General features: G+C 43.9%; 4 non-coding genes across 4 annotated transcripts; 2 read left to right on the plus strand and 2 right to left on the minus strand.

Moving 5' to 3' along the window:
- Positions 1-1000: 1000 nt before the first annotated feature.
- trnak-cuu (transfer RNA lysine (anticodon CUU)) lies at positions 1001-1073 on the plus strand. Its single transcript has one exon. It is a non-coding gene; the product is annotated as a tRNA-Lys (tRNA).
- A 2756-nt stretch (positions 1074-3829) lies between these two features.
- On the plus strand, positions 3830-3901 carry trnac-gca (transfer RNA cysteine (anticodon GCA)). Its single transcript has one exon. It is a non-coding gene; the product is annotated as a tRNA-Cys (tRNA).
- Positions 3902-10758: 6857 nt separating this feature from the next.
- Positions 10759-10832, minus strand: trnan-guu (transfer RNA asparagine (anticodon GUU)). The gene has a single exon. It is a non-coding gene; the product is annotated as a tRNA-Asn (tRNA).
- A 6373-nt stretch (positions 10833-17205) lies between these two features.
- On the minus strand, positions 17206-17278 carry trnat-ugu (transfer RNA threonine (anticodon UGU)). The gene has a single exon. It is a non-coding gene; the product is annotated as a tRNA-Thr (tRNA).
- Positions 17279-20116: the final 2838 nt, after the last annotated feature.

Consider the following 20116-nt stretch of genomic DNA (forward strand, 5'->3'; position numbering starts at 1 on the left):
GCATTTTCACCTTTCACTGCAGAGGTCTGAGCAGCTTTGGATGTCAATGGAAATATTTTTATTGAACAACATCCTCAGCAGCGGCTCGTTGGACGAGTGGTATTACTCGGGCCTGGGGAGTAAACAACCACAAACGTGTGAGCGATCTCGGGTTCACAAGTCGGGCTAGATCCCTCAATCAGCTGTTGTTTCGTATTGCACAAGTCATAGGTTTTATAAATGTATTTGCAGTGCAAACGTTGGGATTGGTTTAGGTGGGATTTGGTTTGAGAACCTGATCACACAGTGCAGGCAATCTATCAACACAACACTCACACAAGAAAATCAAGACATTAAAAGGTTAATATGCTTGTGGCCATTCACTTTATCTCTGGTCACCAGTTTAGAGGACCCCATGTTTGTTGGTTGAGACAGCTGGCTGTGTGTCTATTGTTATTCATTCGTGGGTTGTGGATGTGTACCGCACTCGCTATTTCTGGTTTTCATTGTCTCTATATATCTCCCTCAGACTCTCTGTCTATGTTTTTATTACGTTGACATCTTTTGCTCCTTGCTCTGTCCATTATGTCGCTGTCTGTGTGTAACCGAGGTTCACTGGATTGATTTCTCCGTTTCTCCTGGGAGGAGAGAATCAGTGGGATGAGTCTGTTCGCTCTGGAGTTTAGAATTATCAGAGTTGATCTTACTGAAAAGTCGGAAACTGGGAAACAGTTTAACAGTGTAAATGTTGAGTTCCCCCCACCCCTGGCTAAATTATTAAGAACAAAGAATAATAAGGTGAATGATGTAAGAGGAGTTTGGAATATTTGGGAGAGGTGAAGCTAAGAATTGGAAGATGTGAATAATGTAATTAATGATTCAGAGGAATGGATAGGAACTTTGGGGATTCTGTCGGTGGATTCATTGTAAACTTTGAAATCAGAACAAGCTGACACACCAGATGAAAAATCCATAGTTGTCTCCATGCATTTTAGGTTATGGAAATGATTTGAATGCATGTGCCCGGCTCGCTCAGTCGGTAGAGCATGAGACTCTTAATCTCAGGGTCGTGGGTTCGAGCCCCACGTTGGGCGACATTGGTTTCAAAATCTGCCTCATTCCTGGGCGAATTCACGATCTCCGTTCCTCCTGAAGTGTCACCGCTCAAACTGAGTCTTTCTCCTTTCTGCGTTGTTTATCTCACAGTTGTGGGTTTGTGACTGAAAACTGCCTCCGGTTCACTGGAAGGCGGGGAGTTTAGCGCTGAACTCCGAGCGAGGTTTTGTTCTCATTTATTATGAGATTCAAACCCAGATCTGCGAGATTGTCAGTGGGAACAATAATCATCTCCATTGTAATTCAATCACTCCAGCCTTCCATCCGATCAAAATACCGTTTGTTCTTTCCTCCTCTCCCTCTCTATTTTCCTTGACTCTGTACTTGTTTGAAAATCATTAAATCACTACTTTTTTCCAGTTAGGGTCAAAGGTCAGCAACCTGAATCATTCACTCTCTTTCCCTCTCCACAGAAGCTCTTGAAGCCGATGAGTCCTTCCAACATTTTCTGTTTTGAGGTGGGATACGGAGCAACTACAAAACCTAGGTTTGGATCACAGTGGTTCACTTTTCTCTGACTGAATCTTACCTGTTTGAACTGTTGAAAGGTTGAGGTTTTAAATAATAAGACACTGGAATATATCACCCTGTTTCACATGAAATGAAACAAAATGAGAATTAATCATTTCATAAAATGCTGCTAATGCAATATATATTTTGTTGTCAATGCCAGCATTTGTTTTCCATCCCTATTTCCCTCTGAACTGGGTATTTTGGGCCATTTCAGAGGGCAGTTAAGAGTCAATCACATTGCCTTTCCTCTGGAGTCCCATGGAGGCCAGAAAGGAGAATGATGGCAGATTTCCTTCTGCAAGATGTGTTTTCATGACAATCAGGAAACAAAGCTTCATTACGGAGACGAGCTTTCAATTCCGTTTCAGTTCTAGACTGCTTTGGGATCGTGACCTGTGAGCCTGGGTCACAGGATTCATACTCCACTGATTTTACCACTATGTCACCATCTTCCCGGAAGAGTGTAAGTTTAAATGCTTCACATGGAATCAAACTACTTAATTTCACATTGAAAACAAACATTTAAAGCAGTGTACTGTGGAAATCAGTGTCGTACACTCAGGATACCGGGGAATTGACGCGATATCTATTGCTTTCATTTAAAGACAGAAAAATGTGGTGAATCCTCAGCATGAGTGATGAAGGAGCTGTGCTCCGAAAGCTCGTGATTTCAAACAAACCTCTTGCACTTTAACTTGGTGTTGTGCGAATTCTTACCAGGTACTGAAGGGCATTTCATTTGCAATTCGCAAAAAGATTATTTTTATAAAATTAACAGCTTTCAGCAAATCGCACCGCAATCACGTTGCAGACGGTGCAGTGAGTTACTCTCCTCGCCTCATTGCATCAGCTCCAGAGGACGATTTCTCAAGAACACAAAAAGCTCAGCGATAACGAGGTCGGAGGCTTCATTCATCAGGGATTACCTGAGAGCACGTGACCTTTCTCCCAAATCACACACGCACACACACGCCCACAATTGCTCAATAATGCTCAGGTCACTTCAATTTCCGTGTTGGTTTCGTCGATAGAATTCGCTGCTTTCACTGCCACGGTTTGGGTTCGATTCGCGGATAGGGAATGATGATTCATTGCTCTCGTGCAACACATGAATTAAGGAGAGTGGATGTTGCTTCCTGGTCGAAAACGGGAGAGATACTTGTGGCAGGTTGAACAGGAAGAAGGAAAAATCTGCCCCATTCCACAATCCTGTCAATTACCCACAACAATTCATATTTACATTAGGAAGTCTTACAACACCAGGTCTATTTGGATTCAGGAGCTTTCGGGGCGCTGATCAAATAAAGCAAATTGATTTTATTATCGAAGCAAATGAACGTGTTGGACTTTAACATGATGCTGTGAGACTTCTTATTGTGCCCACCCCAGTCCAACGCCGGTATCTCGACATCATATTTACATTGCAATTGCTGGTATCAACTATCAGAATGAGTGAGTTACCTTCTACTGCATTAAATTTCACTGTATCTCACCACATTCAAAGAGTAATGTTTGTTATAAACCTTATTGTGGTAAATCTGTTGAAAAACTTCAGCTCATCACTGATCTGCTTTCATCACACTGGAAGCTAATGTGAAAAGATGAATACTTTCAAAGCTGAACAACGTGTACAAGACTGGAAGGAGAATGCGACTGTGAATAATTGGCACTGTGGAATTCCTGTATTCAGTCTATGGGAGAACCAGGAGAATGAAATCCTCGTGGTCCAGTGCTTCGGATTTGGCGCTTTCAGGGTCATTGATCGGCTTCAATATGCTAAGATTTAAAGTTTTTGATAATCCATGTAAGAGACCTGAGTTGTTTCCTGATCGAAAACAGCTCTGTCCGAAGCAGTGGAGTGAGATCTATATTTGTGTCCGAATTGGAAATGTCACATGGGCAACACTTCAAGAACAAACACAGATCGTGAAGGACAGTGATAGGCTGCAAAGCGCTGCCAATAGAGATGGGGATACAAGTTCAAATCTGCATGACAAATGGGGTTGATTTTATCGGTTAGATTGACACAAACATCTCCTCGTCCTGGATCCAAATCTCAGCCAAATCACAAGAAAACATCTCGCTAACTTAAACGCTGAGCTCTCCGACTTCACTCAGAAACCAGGAACTCTGAGACAAAGCGTGATGCAGTCTGACCACTGGAACCCCCTCCACCACTTAATAAGACTATGCTGGATCCCGAGCATCAGTTCACAGCTGAGGGGGTGTAGCTCAGTGGTAGAGCATTTGACTGCAGATCAAACGGCCCTCGGTTCAAATCCGAGTGCCCCCTTCCTTGTCTTTGTCTTAGTTTCAATTGTGATTGTCTTTCTTTGGCTGCAAAGCGCATTGTGACGTCCACCAACCGGGAAAGGCGTCACAGAAATACAATTCGGTCTTTCATAAATTACCTTCAGTCCCAATTTTTGGTTACTGACAATCGTCAATAGAAACAGTTTGTCCCTTTCTGCTCTATCAAACGGCCCTTTCCCATGTTGGGAGAAGCGGGAAACCCCTAAATCGCTGCAACACTGTGGGGGGTAAAGTAGTCAAAGGGGTTTGCATTGTATTGTAAACGATGTGTTCATGTTGTAGTTCTCGACTATGTTTTTAAAAAAGAGAATTGGGGTTGGATATATAACAGCACTCGCTGACACCCTAATATAGTGTGTCTTCGTCTTAATTGCGGAATTCGTTATTGCGTTCGACTTTAAGCAAATGGTTGGTGGCTCAGTACCATCCAGAGGCGGTGGTTGTACTTTTATTTTCCCCATAAGCATTCATTGTCGCGCAGTTCCGGCTTGTGAACAGAGGCAACAATAAAAATATTCCTCAAGTGTTGCCGCTCGACTGTTGTCAGGTGTTGTCAACATTATTTATTTAATGAATATTCATATCATCCATATCACATGGTATAATATATATTCATTTCAAATATGCAATTAAAGTTAAGAACTAGAGTCTTGGCTGGATGTGTTTGTGTGTCAGTTCTCCGATGAGTCCTCATCTGAGACTGGGAAACAATCTCTCAGTATTCTGTAGGTTCAATAAAATTGTCTCTCAGTCTTCTAAACTCCAGGGAATTTCAGCCCAATTTACACAGCCTCTCATCCCAGGAGAACTCTCTCATCACAGGAACCTACCCAGTGGACCGTCTCCATTGGAAGGATAGCCTTTTTCTAAAATAAAAAGCATTGTGGATATCAGAACTGCACCCAATATTTCACACTTGCTCTCAACAAAACCCTGGATAAATGTAAATTGGTGTTTTTATTCTTCTACAGCAATCTGTTGGCAATAAAAACCAAAATGCTATTCCCCTCCTATTGTTTGCTGCACCACCATGCTATCTTCCTGCGTTCCTTGTACAAACACACCCAAATCTCTCAAGACAAACGCTTATATTAGGAAAGACGATGGCCTGGTGATATTATCACGAGATTATTTATCCAGAAACTCATCCAATTTTATGGGGCCCCGCTTTTGAATCCTGCCACGGCACGTTGTAGAATTGTTTTTCAATAAAAACTATCTGGAATTAAGAATCTACTGATGACCATGAAACCATTGTCGATTGTCGGAAAAACAAACATTGAGTTCGGTAATGTGCTTTACGGAAGGAAACCTGCCGTCCCTTATCCGGCCTGGCCTACACTGACTCCAGAGCTGCAGCAAAGTGTTTGATCCTAACTGTCCCAGGGCAACCAGGATGGGCAATAAATGCTGGCCGGCAGCGACACCCATTTCTAATCAATTAAAAAAGAACTAGGTCACCTTCACAAACATTGTCTGCTCTTTCTCCGTTTATGAACAAGATAAGATCTTTCTGGGCAACATGGTGGCACTGATGCCTCACAGCGCCAGGGGCCCGGTTTCATTTCCCGGCATTGGTTACTGTCTGTGCAGAGTCTGCATGCTTTCCCCGTGTTGCGTGGGTTTCCTGCGGGTGCCCCTTCTTATTCCCACAGAGTGAAAGATGTGCTGGTTAGGTACATTGGCCATGCTAAATTAGCTGTCAATTTACCCGAGAAGGTGCCGGTTCTGCCGATGACGTAATTGTCACAGAAACTTCATTGCGGTGTTAAAGTAAGCTTAATTGTGGCACTAATAAATAAACTTTAAACTGTCCAACTGATGCAACCACTGAGCTATGGAGCCAATTCCTGCGCCCAGCGTGGAGTTGGTGTATCATCATCAGTGGAGCGAAGAAGAGATTGAATTTTCAGGTGGGTGATATTTGATGGATGTGGAAATATCCGAGGTGGAGAACAAGGAGTTAATCGATGAGACTTGAAAGAGGAAGAATTTGACATGTGTGTCAGTTGTTTTTGTGATAAATGTCTGCCGTGTCATTCTTCTTCAGAGTTTGTTACTGTTACATCTCTGATTTTTCCGGCTCTAATACAATTCATACAGCTGAAGATTGATCTTGTTTCTCCCTTAACAGACACTGTGAGGCGTGCTTTCGTTTAATGAAGAGTTAAATAAGAAGTTATTCGCTACTTGCCTGGTACTCCAACGTGGAACATGGCGATTAAACCTGACCACGGCATGCCAGGAAAGCTTATATTAGAGATTTGAAATTCTTTGATAACCATCTCTGTCTCCACCGCTTCATTTCAAGTTACTTTCGCTACTGACATTGTCACACAGTCATTCTAACATCTTATGACCAACTGAAGCAAATTATGCCTTCTTCCTTTATGTTCAGATACTTTCATCTCTAGAAATTCAGTCCGTACTGAGCAAAGTGCTCTGTTTAGGTAACAGTTTATCATCACTTCCGGGCCATAGCTATAGAAACATTGACTCTGAACCACTAGACCACCCAGGCTCCACCATCACTTCCTCGATGTTGTCTTTTCCACCATTCATGGTGTCATGTAATCCATCCTGCTTTGTGCCCTATCACAAAAATCCTTTTTTTTTCCCTTTCGCTGAGTGATTCCTCACTTTACAATCAGAAAATACTGGGAATACTCAGTCGGTCAGTTCATGTTTAGTGACAAACGCGCAAATAATTCCAGTAGTCGAATCCCTCTGAAATTAAAAGCTTTTGTTATTTTTTGTGAAGGCAAAATACTGCGGATGCTGGAACCTGAAACAAAAATAGAAAAATGCTGGAAAATCTTAGCAGGTCTGACAGCAGCTGTCGAGAGAGAATAGAGCCATCGTTTCGAGTCCGGAGCTCTGACGAAGGGTCATCCAGACTTGAAAGTTTGCCTCTTTCCTCTCTCCACAGATGCTGTCATGTCTCTTTAGACCTTCCAAACTTTTCTGTTTATGATGAAACTATTTCTGCCACGATCAAACCAGGGATCTTTCGTGTGTAAGGCGAATGTGACAACCACTACACCACAGAAACATTGCGATGCAATGATTCAAGGAAACTGGTTCCACAAACCCATCAATTGCAAACAATAATTTACATTTGCATTCCATTGGAATTTGTGTGATAACAAAGGTATTTCATAAAGTTAAGGAACTGGACATGTAGCGGTGATCAGATTCGATCACACGCTTCAACTACTATCACTGCCCAGTCAGTTCTCTCACAGCACCAGGTTAAAGTCCAACAGGTTTATTTGGTACCACGAACTTTCGGAGCACTGTCCGAATCAGGTGACTCACGTGATGAAGGGGCATGCACCGAAAGCTTGTGCTACCAAATAAACCTGTTGGACTTTAACCTGGTGCTGTGAGATTATTTACTGTGCCTACCCCAGTCCAGCGCCGGAAACGCCACATCATTACTGCCCTGAGCTCATCAATGGTACCAGCAGAACCTATTCATGCCGTATCTGGTATTGCCAATGAACAGCATCAATGGAGTAGAATTGGGTCACATGAACCATTGAGCCTCCTCCATGACTGAATCAAGGCAGATCCACAGCCTCAATCCCAATTTCCCAGCTTATACCAACAGCCCTTCATTCACTTAGATTCCAACAACTCTCCACCTCAACCTTCAAAGTCTTCATCAACTGAAGATTCACAGACCTCTGTGCCGCTACAGAATTGATGCAAGATGGCGTCCGAGCGAGGCGAACTCTTGGAAGCTGTGCCCAGCATACCTTCTAACTCTATCTTTTACTCTCGTTCTATGCTTCTAACTCTTTTAAACTCTCTCACAATGTTTCAATTCAATTTCGAGCATCCCGGCTATGACTGTAACACTACACTCTGCACTCTCTCGTTTCCTTCTCTATGAACGGTATGCTTTGTCTGTACAGCGCGCAAGAAACAATACTTTTTATTGTATGCTAATACATGTGACAATAATAAGTCAAATAATTCCAAAGATTCACAAGCCTTGGAGTGAAGAAATATCTCCATATCTCAGTCATGAATGGCTGAAACATTAACCAGAAAATGTAAGCCCAGAGTACCTTGCTGAGGCACTTTTGCCACTGTCGAACCGGAACATCACTCATTTGCCATGGCTAATCCATCGAACCTGCATCAGCTGCATCGTGAGTGTGACAGTGGAAGCAGAAAAGCAACAGGATGCCAGCGGCGACTTTGCTGAGGGTATTCTTTTTCAATAAATGGTGAAGAACAAATTTACATTTTGTCTGCACCAATCCAGTTCATATGCAACAGCGACCAAGAATCGGGGATAATTCAAAAAAATATTAATTTCGATAATGTTTCGACCTTATTTTGAATCGGGGAACTCATCGTATATGAAATGAACATGTTAACTCCTACAATCCAGAAACTCTGCTGATGACCAATGTGACCGGCCGAGAATATCAAACCGTGCAGTCTGATTGCAAGTTAAATCCTTGTTTTGTTGAAATATAATTCGGTTGCAAACCTTAGCCATGTGGCAGAGTCATTGATCTCACATAAGATTCAGAAAATAACATTTGTCCCGAATTTTATCTCTTTCTCCATGAATGCAGTTGCAGAATATTATTCAAGCATTGGGGGAGTGTAAATGCCACATGGCTGTGAGATAATGTGATTCCTTGATATTTAATAACACTAAGAGATGGGCAGCTGCTTTGAAAAGTTTTTATCAACTTTTTTTGAACACAAGGATCAGTATACCTCAGGAACACAGGTGACACATGGAAGTGTTTAGAATTTGATGCGTGTGCACAGATTCTGCCAAACCTGCTGAGAATTTCCACCATCTCATGCTTGTATTATAAATACAGGTTTTATCAGAACATAAAACGGCAAGACGGCAATGATAAATGAAATAGTCCCACAAGCTGTTCACATGTAACTTTCAATTTCCAAAACCCACCAACCTCATCATTACTGATCCTGTGAAAACTTACCTTGTAAAACACGGCAGGCATTCATCTCTCAAAGAACTGAAACGCCTCAAATGTGAACTCTCTGCTCTCAATCTCAGGACTTTTCAATTATAAAAGCAGCATTCTGGTGAAAGTTTAACTCAGTCCTCATTCCACTGATCTTTGCCGACTTGCTGTGTATTTCCCTCATTGAACACATTTCAGGTTGGGACAGACAGATTCCTGAACTATCTGAGAAAGAAGAGGAATGGGCAGGAAAATGGAAACCCAAGATCAAACATGGGTTAAAGTTTCGAGTTAAGTTATTGAGTTTAATAATTTTTGAAATATATAAATTGTTACAAATAAGAACATAAGAAATAGGAGCAGGAGTCGGCCATCTAGCCCCTCGAGCCTGCCCCGCCATTCAATAAGATCATGGCTGATCTGACGTGGATCAGTACCACTTACCCGCCTGATCCCCATAACCCTTAATTCCCTTACCGATCAGGAATCCATCCATCCGCGCTTTAAACATATTCAGCGAGGTAGCCTCCACCACCTCAGTGGGCAGAGAATTCCAGAGATTCACCACCCTCTGGGAGAAGAAGTTCCTCCTCAACTCTGTCTTAAACCGACCCCCCTTTATTTTGAGGCTGTGTCCTCTAGTTTTAACTTCCTTACTAAGTGGAAAGAATCTCTCCGCCTCCACCCTTCCTTACTAAGTGGAAAGAATCTCTCCGCCTCCACCCTATCCAGCCCCCGCATTATCTTATAAGTCTCCATAAGATCCCCCCTCATCCTTCTAAACTCCAACGAGTACAAACCCAATCTCCTCAGCCTCTCCTCATAATCCAAACCCCTCATCTCCGGTATCAACCTGGTGAACATTCTCTGCACTCCCTCCAATGCCAATATATCCTTCCTCATATAAGGGGACCAATACTGCACACAGTATTCCAGCTGCGGCCTCACCAATGCCCTGTACAGGTGCATCAAGACATCCCTGCTTTTATATTCTATCCCCTTCGCAATATAGGCCAACATCCCATTTGCCTTCTTGATCACCTGTTGTACCTGCAGACTGGGCTTTTGCGTCTCATGCACAAGGACCCCCAGGTCCCTTTGCACGGTAGCATGTTTTAATTTGTTTCCATTGAGATAGTAATCCCATTTGTTATTATTTCCTCCAAAGTGTATAACCTCGCATTTATCAACGTTATACTCCATTTGCCATATCCTCGCCCACTCACTCAGCCTGTCCAAATCTCTCTGCAGATCTTCTCCGTCCTCCACACGATTCACTTTTCCACTTATCTTTGTGTCGTCTGCAAACTTCGTTACCCTACACTCCGTCCCCTCCTCCAGATCATCTATATAAATGGTAAACAGTTGCGGCCCGAGTACCGATCCCTGCGGCACGCCACTAGTTACCTTCCTCCAACCGGAAAAACACCCATTTATTCCGACTCTTTGCTTCCTGTCGGATAGCCAGTCCCCAATCCACTTTAACACACTACCCCCAACTCCGTGTGCCCTAATCTTCTTCAGCAGCCTTTTATGGGGCACCTTATCAAACGCCTTTTGGAAATCCAAAAACACCGCATCCACCGGTTCTCCTCCATCAACCGCCCTCGTCACATCTTCATAAAAATCCAACATGTTCGTCAAGCACGACTTTCCCCTCATGAATCCATGCTGCGTCTGATTGATCGAACCATTTCTATCCAATAAATCTAAATAATATGTCAGAGATAAATGTTCAATAAACTAACGTCGGCTAACAGTAGAGGCAGAAACACACGATAAGTTTTTTTTTAAATGTTGCCCAAGGACTCAGTGACACTCAAAAACCGAGAGACAATAAAAGCAGATGGAGTGGAAAAAATACTGAAAGCCCCGTCCCTGGATGGTCTCGAACCATCAACCTTTCGGTTAACAGCCGAACGCGCTAACCAATTGCGCCACAGAGACTGACACAGCTGGAACCTACAAGGCATCCTAAATCAGGGTGACAGCGTGTTGGCTGCAAGTTAGACGCCAATTCAATTTTCACCAAACCTGACACAGAAAGACCAAATGATGGCATCGTTTACAAATCTAAACATGTATATTTTGTTATTTTACCCCACAGTGTTGTTGTGGTGTAATGGTTAATCCCTTCTCCTAACATGGAAAAGGGCCGTTTGAAAGAGCAGGGAGGGACAGACTGTTCCCACTGACTGGGCTCAGTAACAGAGGACTTGGAATGAAGATCATGAAATAATTGCATTTATATAGAACCTATCCCGACCTGCGGACGTCACAAAGCACTTTCCAGTCAATGAAGGGCAGTTTTAATTGAAAACAAATCAATTAAGCGCGGAAGCAGGCATTCAATTTGAATGCAGAAACATCGTGACCTGCAGTCAAATGCTCTACCCCTAAGCTATACTCCCTTAATGCCAAGCTTCCGTTTTGTCGCTCGTTAGTCCTCTGTCTCGCGTGGTCTATACTTATGTTTGCTCCTCTGTGTGCGTCACTGTGCTTACGTACACCAAGGGTGTGAACGCGTTTTTCTTTTACCATCACAAACTCTATTCACTTACTTTATAATTGTTCATGGTGCATTTACAGAAGATGGCAAAAGGCTGAAAGTTGCGAGATCAAATTGACCTTTTCTCTTATTTGTGAGTGAAGGGTGCTTATTGACTGAGTTCCCGTATGTTCCATTGTGCAAGATGATTAAAAGTTTTCTTTGATCAACATTTAAACAGACAGCGGATTCACTCGGTGTGATGGTGGTCCCAGTTCTATATCTGCGATCACAGCATCAGTTCATGTCACTTACTGTAAACCCAACATTTCTAATAGGTTGGACGTCCCAATATTTCTAGTACGTTGGATGTTTAATCTAATTTACTTCATTTTATATTTCATTATTTTCATCTCAGATCTATTTCCACCAGAGGCAAGTCTCTCTTTCAAAATGTTCTGTTCAGGTTGAACATAAGTTCGTCCTTCATCCAGTGGCAACAACGATTACTTTTCGCTGCCGTATAAAAGCGGCAACGAGGTGAAATAGTCACACAAGCTGCTCATGTCTTCCTCTCAATCACCAAAATCCACCAACCTCATCACTGCAGCTCCTGTGTAATCACTGTACAGTACACCCACCGGCTCCCTATTATCCACAGGACACGTGACTGCTTCAAAGATCTTGTGAATGGTCTCATGCTGCGGTGCAGACATTCTGTGATACTCTGCTTTCCTCACTCTCAGGCCATGGACAACACAGTACTTGTTCATTTATCTCTCCTGAATTGTTCCTTACCAGAGCCCTTTCCTGTTGTTATGCTTTCTACCTCCTGGATTTCACTTGTTTAAAACTTCCTACATTTCCAACCTTTACCCGTTGAAAAGAAAAGTTATGAAGGTGTAACAGGAGATTCCTTTCCCTGTGTGCACATGCTGCCTGGCTTCCTGAGTTTTTCCAGCGCTTCCCACTTGCACTGCAGTTGTCAGATCAGATTGATATGGAAATATAATATCTGTATTTGAGCCCACCTTGCAGCAGTGGCTCGTTGGTCTAGGGGCATGATTCTCGCTTTGTGTGTTATGATTTGCAAGTTTGCGAGAGGCCCTGGGTTCAAATCCCAGACAAGCCCCGTTGTTCTTTACAATGGCGAAGTCTTGCTCATTTCTTTGCCGTGGACAGGGCAGGATGAGTTTACTCACGGTTTGATTTGGGAAACTGCCTCTCGAGTAATTCGAGATGGTTTCAAAAGTTGACTATGCTTTTGAACATTCTCTTTGTCCCTCGTCAACGATTCAACGACCCAATGCTTCTGGACTCCGGCCGCTGGCTTTGTCTACATTGTTATTCATTCATTGGATGTGACTGACTCCCCCACTCACTGTCTATATCTGTCTCTTTGTTTCTGTGTATCGACATCAGTCTCTTTCACTGTCTCAGTCTCTCTTTGTGCCTCTGTCAACTTTCCATACTTTGCTCTTATTTCCCTCTATTCTCGCACTGTTTCTGTAACCAAGATTCACTGGATTGATTGTTGTGATGAGGCAGTTGCCCTTGGAGGAGAGATTCATTGTTGTTGCCTTGTTCTCCCTGGGGTTTGGAATAATGAAATGTGATCCCATTGAAAAGTCTGGAACGGCGAGACTGTTTGACAGTGTACATGCTGAGAGCTTGTTTCCACCGACCCTCTCCCCGCCACCGCCCCTCCCCCCCTCGGCCCCCGCAACACCCCGTCCAACCCCCACCCCCACTCCTCCCCCGCCTCTTGCTGGAGTCTGGAGTGCTTTTAACTGGGCTCATATTATCCGGATGGTGTGTCAACCATTTAGGACTGAGTTGAGGAGACAATTCCGCACTCAGAGGCCATTGTCATACTGAACAGAACGGATTACTGCAAAGAAGTGTACGGACAACTGAACAACGAGGAACACTACAGACAGTTACCCACAGATCAGACCAAAGAACACACCCGTCAACTCAGCACTCCGATCAAAACCCTTAATCCGGACCTTCAGAGCACGCTCCGTGCTCTCATCCCACGTACTCCCCGCGTTGGAGATCACTACTGCCTCCCAAAGATACACAAGGCAAACACACCCGGCCGTCCCATCGTATCGGGCAATGGGACCCTGTGCGAGAACCTCTCCGGCTATGTCGAGGACACCCTGAAACCCATTGTACAAAGAACCCCCAGCTTTTGTCGCGACACTACGGACTTCCTACAGAAACTCAACACACATGGAGCAGTTGAACCAGGAGCACTCCTCGTCACAATGGATGTCTCGGCGCTCTACCACCAGCATCTCCCACGATGATGGCATTGCTGCAACGGCCTCAGTACTCAACACCGACAACTGCCAGTTTCCAGATGCAATTTTACAACTCATCCGCTTCATCCTGGACCACAATTTCTTCACCTTCAACAACCAGTTCTTCATCCAGACACACGGAACAGCGATGGGGACCAAATTCGTACCTCAAAATGCCAACCTCTTCATGCACAGGTTCGACCAAGACGACTTCACCGCACAGGGCCTTCAATCGATGCTATACACTAGATACATCGATGACATTTTCTTCCTTTGGACTCGTGGTGAACAATCACTGAAACAACTATATGATGACATCAACAAGTTCCATCCCACCATCAGACTCACCATGGACTACTCTCCGGAATTGGTTGCATTCTTGGACACACGCATCTCCATTAAGGACGCTCGCCTCAGCACCTCACGATACCGCCAGCCCACGGATAACCTCACAATGCTCCACTTCTCCAGCTTCCACGCTAAACACGTTAAGGAAACCATCCCATACGGACAAGTCCTCCATACACACAGGATCTGCTCTGATGAGGAGGATCGCAGCAGACACCTCCAGACGCTGAAAGATGCCCTCATAAGAACAGGATATGGCGCTCGACTCATCGACCGACAGTTCCGACGCGCCACAGCGAAAAACCGCACCGACCTCCTCAGAAGACAAACACGGGACACGGTGGACAGAGTACCCTTCGTCGCCCAGTACTTCCCCAGAGCGGAGAAGCTACGGCATCTCCTCCGGAGCCTTCAACATGTCATTGATGAAGACGAACATCTCGCCAAGGCCATCCCCACACCCCCACTTCTTGCCTTCAAACAACCACACAAACTAAAACAGACTATTGTCCGCAGCAAACTACCCAGCCTTCTGGAGAACAGGGACCATGACACCACACAACCCTGCCACAGCAACCTCTGCAAGACGTGCCGGATCATCGACACGGATGCCATCATCTCACGTGAGAACACCATCCACCAGGTACACGGTACCTACTCTTGCAACTCGGCCAACGTCGTCTACCTGATACGCTGCAGGAAAGGCTGTCCCGAGGCATGGAACATTGGGGAAACCATGCAGATACTGCGACAACGGATGAATGAACACCGCTCGACAATCACCAGGCAAGACTGTTCTCTTCCTGTGGGGGAGCACTTCAGCAGTCACGGGCATTCAGCCTCTGATCTCCGGGTAAGCGTTCTCCAAGGCGGCCAACACGACACACGACAGCGCAGAGTTGCTGAGCAGAAATGGATAGCCAAGTTCCGCACACATGAGGACGGCCTCAACAGGGATATTGGATTCATGTCACACTTTCGATAACCCTCACAGCTTGCCTCCTGGCCTTGCAGAATCTCACTGGCTCTCCTGTCTGGAGACAATACACATTTCATTAACCTGTGCCTAATGCTCCCTCCACTCACATTGTCTGTATCTTTGAGACTAGGTTGGTTGTAAGGATTGGCATTCTAATCAGTATTCTGTAACTTGATTTTCTGTCTCTGTGTGCCTTGTTTGCGAGTAGATATCCACTCTATCTGACGAAGCTGCAGCGCTCTGAAAGTTAATGGCATTTGCTACCAAATAAACGTGTTGGACTTTAACCTGGTGTTGTTAAAACTCTTAATGTGTTTACCGCAGTCCAACGCCGGCATCTCCACATCAGGTCAAAAAAGGCCAGAGGAACAGCCATCGCTCGATAATATCTTAGGTGACCATCTCCAGAGGCCAGGGCAGCCAGTCAAAAAAACATGTGCTTCGACAGCAGCTCTCCACCCCTGACAGATTAAAATTCGCTTGAGAAAACTATTTAACTGAAGGATACGGAGTTAGAAAGACCTTACAGACACTACTGAACTACTGAAGAACTCCAAAATCTTCTGAATCCCATCGAGGCTGCTTGTATTATTTCTTTGAGAGTGACTGAAATTCTGTGATTACAGTTTTGGTAATGAATGTTCCTAGTATTATTTGTACAGCATTTCAGTCGAACCGTACCTTAATTAACATGTTTTACTTGTTTACTTAAAGTTCTTGGTTATTTGAATAAAATATCTTGTTAATTATTCACTCAAAGTGAATGACAGGCATTTTTATCATTAATAAGCCTCTGAACGTTAATAAAAAACAGTTAGCAGTTTCACAAATAGTTTTTCCAGATTACGATGTGAGATAAAGGGGATGAGCCTCTGTGTCATAACAGTATGGTAATTTACTGAATAACAGCAAGACTGGCAAAGTTTGGACAATGTTTCACTGTTGCAGAAGGGCACAAAGTAAATATATGTCGGAAATATAAGCAGAAACAGGAATAGCGGGAGTCCATTTGGCTCGGGGTGCTCTCAAACCTCCACACTTTCAATTGGCAGGTAAGTTTCCAGATCAAGCTTACTGCCGAAATAATACAGGAGTTTAAATTCAGGGCTTTCACTGCCTGGAGTCAATTCAATTCCCTGTCTCGATATTGTGCTAATTGTTGTAACTCACACTCAGTTACTAGTTTAAAACGAGCCATATTAGACTCAGGACCTTGACTCTCTGTCCGCTTCACATTTGCTGCAAGACCTGCTGAGAACTTCCAGCACTTTCCGTTTTTATTTTAACATGAATTACTAGCTTGATCATACACATGATCACAATAAATAGGAGCAGGAGTAGACCACCCGGTCCATCGAGCGTGTTCCCGAAATTCAATACCGTTATGGCTGATCTTGGGGTACAACTCAGTTTTTCACCAGCTCCCCATATCCCTGAATTCCCCGAGAGGCCAGAAACCTGTCTGTCCCAACCTTAAATGTATTCGATGATGGAGCTTCCATAACTGTCTGGCATTGAGAATTTCATAGATTCACAAACATTTCGGTGAAGTAATTTCGCCTTATTTAAGGCCGAAATGATCAGCCCATTTTCCTGAGACTGTACTGCCGTGGGTTAGATTTCCCGACAAGCAGAAGAAATCTCTCAGCCTCCACCCTGTCAAACCCAATCAGACTTGTGTAGGTTTAATGAAATCGCCTCTCATTCTTCCAAACTCCACAGACTTTCATCCCAATTTACTCAGCCTCTCATCATACGACAACTCCCTCATCCCAGGCATCATCTGCTGAACCTGATCTGCACCGTTTCCAATGCAAATAAATCCTTTATTAAATGTGAATATCATATCTGCACAGAATATTCAACATCTGGTCTCAACAAAACTCTGTGCAACTCCAGCAACACCTCGTTATACTTGGACTCCAGTCTGCCGTCAATAAAGATCAAAGTGCAATTTTCCTTCCAATCATTGCCTGCACCTACATGCCAACTTTATGCCTCCCTTGTACAAACGCATCTATTCTATTCTCAATACCGACACGAACCTTTTTTAGCTCTTCAAATATGTACTGCTCTTTTTTATTTACGAAGAAGGACTTATCTATTCGCTTTCTGAAACGACACTTATCAAAGCTCTCTCGTCTTTCAGACTCTCTTCCCCTTTCCTACAGCTTCTATCAGGTGAACCTTACCCATCGGCTCCAGCAAGAATTGAACTCGCGACTCCTGGTTTACAAAACCAGTGCTTTAACCACTGAGCTATGGAGCCAAATGCTATAAGGAGCTTCCAGTAAGTGCAGCATTATCCGTGGATTGAGGACCAGGATGGGGTTTGAGGACGGAGATTTTTGATGAATGTGGAAATGTCTGAGGTGGAGAGCAGGAATTTAAAAGACAGAAGTTGAAAGTGACATGATTTGACATGTGTATTGTGTATGTACGTGACATGTATGCTGTGTGTGCCATGTGGTTCTTCTTCAGAGTTTATCGTTAATGTTACATCTCTAATTTTTCCAGATCTGATACAAGTTCATCCAGCTGGAAGATTTAGCTTGTTGTTCCCTTCACGGACGCTGTTTTTATTAAATGAAGAAATGAACAAAAATTTATTCACTCCGTGACTGGGAATCGAAACCGCGTCACAGCTCCGACGCTGATCACGAGACCCTCAGTGACACTGATGTGACAAATTTGCAATGAGTTGATCATCTCTGCACCCATTGCTTCATTTCCAATAAATTTCAGTGAAAAAAGTCACAATGAGGAATGACGGGAAGTGTACATGACAGGATTTGAACCTCAGTTAGAAAATCCCAATACATCCCCTGGGCCGGGACTGTCGTCTCAATGTTTGCAATCCTGCTGTTTATTTCGATAGACAGCCATTCAACCGGTGTTCCCGTTTGTATTCTCTATCGGAGCAGCTCCACTCCTCCCAGCTTTGACAAAGGGTCATCTGGACTCGAAATGTCAGCTTTCTTCACTCCTTACAGATGCTGCCAGACCTGGTGAGATTTTCCAGCATTTTCTCTTTTTGTTTCCGATTCCAGAATCCATGATAATTTGCTCCACTCCTTCCGCACTCGTTCCTTTACCTCAACAACTGTTTACATTGCTCTGTCGCTCCTCTTTCTTCATGCCAAAAATGACACGGCACAAACTCTTGCATTCAATCTGAATGCTGGATTTCAGCTGCAGGGACCAAAACTCAAACCTATTCTGGCAGTGGCTGCAGTCGAACACAACAACTCCGTAAAGACTGGACCTTCAGCCACTGGCTTAGATTACTCAGCTACGTTACCACGTATGCAGCTGTGTCATTTACTGTTATTGTTATTGAAATTATCAGCAAAGGAGCGGCGACCGTCCATCAGTTGGCTTGAGCCTGCTCCATCACTGAATCAATTGATCCTGAACTGTGTAACAAGCAGGAATCACATCCAGTCAGAAACAGAATGAGCTGCAGTGAAGGACCAGCACCATTTAAACTGCCCTTAACCTTGTCTGGTTCCCAATATCCTGCCAGAAATGGCAAAAGAAACCTTCTGTTGAATTTGCTCAGTCTTCACTTCAGGACACGAGGCGAGATTGTGTTTTATATGTTCCACCAGGCAATAACTGACATTTGTTTTTACGGTTTGGATGAGAGCAACAAATCTCCATTGCCTGACCACCAATCGAAACAGCAGTGAAAGTGTCAAACTCTAACCACCAGACTAGCTGCTTGTAGCCTGTTTTACAACTTGCTTTACACACACTGCATGTGTTGCTTTATTTTCGCGCCAGGCCAGACTACATTCACCACAAGCAAGTCTCTGTTGCAATACGGCACCTTCTGTTTCCATCCCAGTGATACATTCAATCAGTGACAACATACAACAGACAATCCACTGACAGTTATTAATTCCACTTCCGACTGTTTGAAACGAGAGAGAATCTTTTCCAAATATTTTCGTTGCAGAGTGAGGGAAAAGTTGAATAATTCAGTGTGAACGCCAAAATCTGACCTTTTTACCATCCGAATGTTACCTTACATCACCATCTCAATTGTCAGCGCTTTGCAGCCTATCACTGTCTTTCTGCTACTGTGTTTGTTCTTGACCTGTTGCGCATGCGACGTTTCCAGGTGTGATGTAGACTTGCAAAACTCACTCGGCTCATATTAGTAGATCTACTTTCGATCAGATAGTAAATCACTGGATGTGTTTGTGTGTCAGTTCTCCGATGAGTCCTCATCTAAGTCTGGGAAACAATCTCTCAGTATTCTGTAGGTTCAATAAGATTGCCTCTCATTCTTCTAAACTCCAGGGAATTTCAGCACAATTTACACAGCCTCTCATCCCAGGAGAACTCTCTCACCGCAGGAACCTACCAAGTAGACCGTCTCCAATGGAAGGGTAGACTTTTTTTTTTTAAAAAGCATTGTGGATATCAGAACTGCACCGACTATTTCACACTTGCTCCCAACAAAATCCTGTATAATGTAAGTTGGTGTTTTTGTTCTTATACAGCAATCTGCTGGCAGTAAAGAACAAAATGCCATTTCCCTTCCTACTGTTTGCTGCACCACCATGCTAACTTCATGCGTTCCTTGTACAAACAAACCCAAATCTCTTTCAAGATGAACGCTTATCTTAGGAAAGACGATGGCCTAGTGGTATTATCGCCAGACTATTAATCCAGAAACGCACCCAATTTTATGGGGTCACGGTTTTGAATCCTGCCACGGCACGTTGTAGAATTTGTGTTCAATAAAAACTATCTGGAATTAAGAATCTACTGACGACCATGAAACCATTGTCGATTGTCGGAAAAAAAACATGGAGTTCGGTAATGTGCTTTCGGGAAGGAAATCTGCCGTCCCTTATCCAGAGCTGCAGCAAAGTGGTTGACTCTCAACTGTCCCAGGGCAACCAGGATGGACAATAAATGCTGGCCAGCCAGCGACGCCCATTTCTAATGAGTTAAAACATAACTAGGTCACCTTTTCAAACATTGTCTGCTCTTTGTCCGTTTATGAACAAGAGAATATCTTTTTGGGTAACATGGTGGCATTGCTGCCTCACAGCGCCAGGGCCCCCGTTTCAATTCCCGGCATTGGTTACTG

This window comes from Mustelus asterias, unplaced genomic scaffold, assembly GCF_964213995.1.
Source record: "Mustelus asterias unplaced genomic scaffold, sMusAst1.hap1.1 HAP1_SCAFFOLD_50, whole genome shotgun sequence".
NCBI lineage: Eukaryota > Metazoa > Chordata > Chondrichthyes > Carcharhiniformes > Triakidae > Mustelus > Mustelus asterias.